A 3094-nucleotide genomic window follows, 5' to 3' on the forward strand; every position below is an offset into this window, starting at 1 on the left:
GCTCCCCGCTATAGCCACACCTGCATCCTCTGCTTAGTGTCTTGCACACTATGTGCACTGGTGTCTTTGGACTGCTGCACCCTCTCAGCACTTGCATCACGAGCTTTTTGTTGGTTGTACCGGTAGTAGCACCCTGCAAGCGGCATCTCTCCCCTCCCTAGAGCCTCCGATCTGAAGGTATTTATGGATTTTTATCAGAGTCAGTCAGGGATGCAATTTTTGGAAAATGTGATTCGCCTTAAAAAACAAAGGTACAAACTTCAGTTTTGTCTTCCACTGCCAATGAGACTCAATCTCCTGGCATGCAATCCTCAATGCAGCTCCTCGCACTCTCTCTTGCCTCTTGTTTAACACACTCCCAGACCTCCCACAATTTGGTAGCATTGATGAAAATGGGAACACAGGGTCAAGAGGGGTGTGTGTGTGTGTGTGTGTGGGGGGGGGGGGGGGGGGGGGGGGGGGGGGGGGGGCTTTTATAGCCGCTCACTAGCATAGGAAAGTGAAAACGCCATGGAAAAAATTGTAGATGGTGTTGCAGGCAAGAGCTCCAACAAAAGCAGGAAGGAACAAGAGGTTCACTTGAGCCCTAGCTAGGGATCTCTCTCTCTCTCTCTCTCTCTCTCTCTCTCTCTCTCTCTCTCTCTCTCTCTCTCTCTCTCTCTCTCTCTCTCTCTCTCTCTCTCTCTCTCTCTCTCTCTCTCTCCCTCAAAAATCATACTTCATCCGAGATGAATGCTATCAAGCTAAGAAAGTTTCCTCTTGGAGCGCACTACTTGCAGGGTATGTTGCAGCAAGGACATGAGGGTATGTGAAGGTCAATGCATTTTTAGCACGATTAGAATGCAAAACGGTAGGTTCAAAATGATGGTCTCCTTTCAAATGCAACAAGGTTGTGAGAATTCCACGATCCGATTGCTTGGAAATTTCAAAAATTGTTGAGTGTCTACTACGCTTGAGATGGTTCAAAGAGGAGGCATCAGGGGAGGACGAGTGAGGAACATGAATAGGGAGAGGCGTAGGAGGACAGGAAGAAGATACCTTAGAGGGTACCTTTTGAGAAATGCAGTTCTATTAAAGGAGAGAGAGTAGTCAATAGGTACCCCAATTTCAAAATAATATAGAAGCATTCAATAAAATGTGATTCTTGATGAAAGATGTGACCTCATAACACAATTGTGGAGAAAAGCCTTTGTTTAGCTTGATGTTTGAAAAGCCTGTAGCCTCCACATCACTGATGCATGTAGATAAAAGTGTACTTTCTACAAAGTTGAGCCAGAGCTACCCCCAAAAAACTCCTGCATGAAAGTTTCTCAAAGCATACATGTCTTATGTTACAGTTCTAGCAAGCAAAGCTGCTGCTCAGAGGATGTCCTACCTGCGTGATGAGGATGCATTATTGCCGTATTTAGCCTATAGAAACAACCCATTATAGTGATGAAGGTGAGATGCTTGCAACCAAAAGGCACTAATGAAGCTATCCGGTGTAAGGATCGCATTATGCATAACCTTCGCTCCTCTAAAAACTTCTTGTTCCTGCTTGTGGCTAGAAGCTTATTTCTGGTATGTAACCAGCCAAATGCCATTTTTAGGGTTTTGAAGCGTGCTACGTCACATATCTAGGTTACAGGTCTTCCAGATCTAGCAAGACAAGGTGTTGTTATCTGACTCAAAGGCATCCTTACAGGCACGATGGTGCACTCTGTAAGAAGGTAAGGATTGAGAGCTCTGAGAATTAAAGACAAGAGTTGGGGGTTCAATCTAGGTTATCGTGTGGGGAGAGCTCAAGGTGCATTTTGAGGTGCATTCCTTCAGAGTGTAGTCATGCAGACTCTAGATCTAGCTACATATGGCAACAATCCCTCATGCAATATCACTTTCGGCTCTTGATAAAGACACAAAACATTGTTGTCTCCCTAACTGCTGCTTAATTTCAAGCACACAATTTCACCTTAACTCGGTAACGAGCACACAATCTTGCGTATTAATACACATGGCATGACTTGAAAAACAACGGATTCACTGGAGCTCCACCAGTACCAACCCCTCATCTCAGGCATGATAAGATTTTGCCAGGTACTACAAGGTAGAAAAACTCTTTGACAAAGATGATCTGATTAATTCAAAAAGTATCTTTTTTACTATAGGAAGATCGCTTACAACGTATCTCTTATTCTTGTGTAAGTTGAAGATCACTTGGACTTTAACTTAACCCCTCTCTACCTAAGTTGATAGCCTCTCGCATGCTTGAATCCTTAAGCCAATCCTGAGCATACTGTGAATTCTATCACAAGGCTTAAGGCTACACCCTTTGCAATAAAAGGTTTAGTTTCTCTCGCTTTCAAGTTTATTGTTGAAGGAGCCCCCATCATACTTTATTTTTCTTCTAGATTCTCCTCCGGTTGGAGAGTATGGCAGCATGGATGTCTTCGTCGGAGGCATTGTGAGCAAGATGCTGGATGAAGGGCATGGTGTTAGTGAGCATGAGGTAGAGGAGGACCCGGAGGCTCCAGATATCTACGCGATGGTCGTAGATTCCTTGGATGAGCTCCAGCGCACGGAAGGTTGAGGTTCCAACATAGGGGTCATCAAGCCTCTACCGAGGACGCTCCACCCTCACATGCCCAAAGTCTAACAGCAAGCCTAAACCCTAACCCGGCTTTTAGATCATAGTTTGAAGCATCTATCGGTAGGTACACTAAATCTTGTCACATTTGTCAAATTTTTTCAAGGCAAGCTCGAAATCTAGCCTAGATTTCGCAAGTTAGTGATAACCTATGAAAATTAGAATGCATTGTTTCAGCTTTCAATGTCCATTAAAGAGTTCAACTCTCCACTAAACAATGCAGACTATGTATATATAATGTATATTGTTTTGTTGTTAAATAACGATTCCATCTACCATAGTGAAAGGTGTTCAATAAAAAAATACCTGGAAACTTGGAAAATGCCTTGTGTCGGAGCTTGTAAACCTCGTGTTTTATATGGTTAAAATATTTTGTATGCTTCGGCCTTAAAGAGTTTAATACACCGCAATCTTTATTGTTTTGGCCATACTCACAATTTTGGGTGGTAGTGTTGTATTAACTCAATAAAT

At 43.2% G+C, this 3094-nt stretch overlaps 1 pseudogene; it reads left to right on the forward strand.

Annotated features, from left to right (window-relative positions):
* The first annotated feature begins 1995 nt into the window (after positions 1-1995).
* Positions 1996-2566, forward strand: LOC147425606 (uncharacterized; annotated as a pseudogene).
* The last annotated feature ends 528 nt before the right edge of the window (positions 2567-3094 follow it).

This window comes from Adiantum capillus-veneris, chromosome 25, assembly GCF_014529385.1.
Source record: "Adiantum capillus-veneris isolate H3 chromosome 25, ASM1452938v2, whole genome shotgun sequence".
Classification (NCBI taxonomy): Eukaryota; Viridiplantae; Streptophyta; class Polypodiopsida; order Polypodiales; family Pteridaceae; genus Adiantum; species Adiantum capillus-veneris.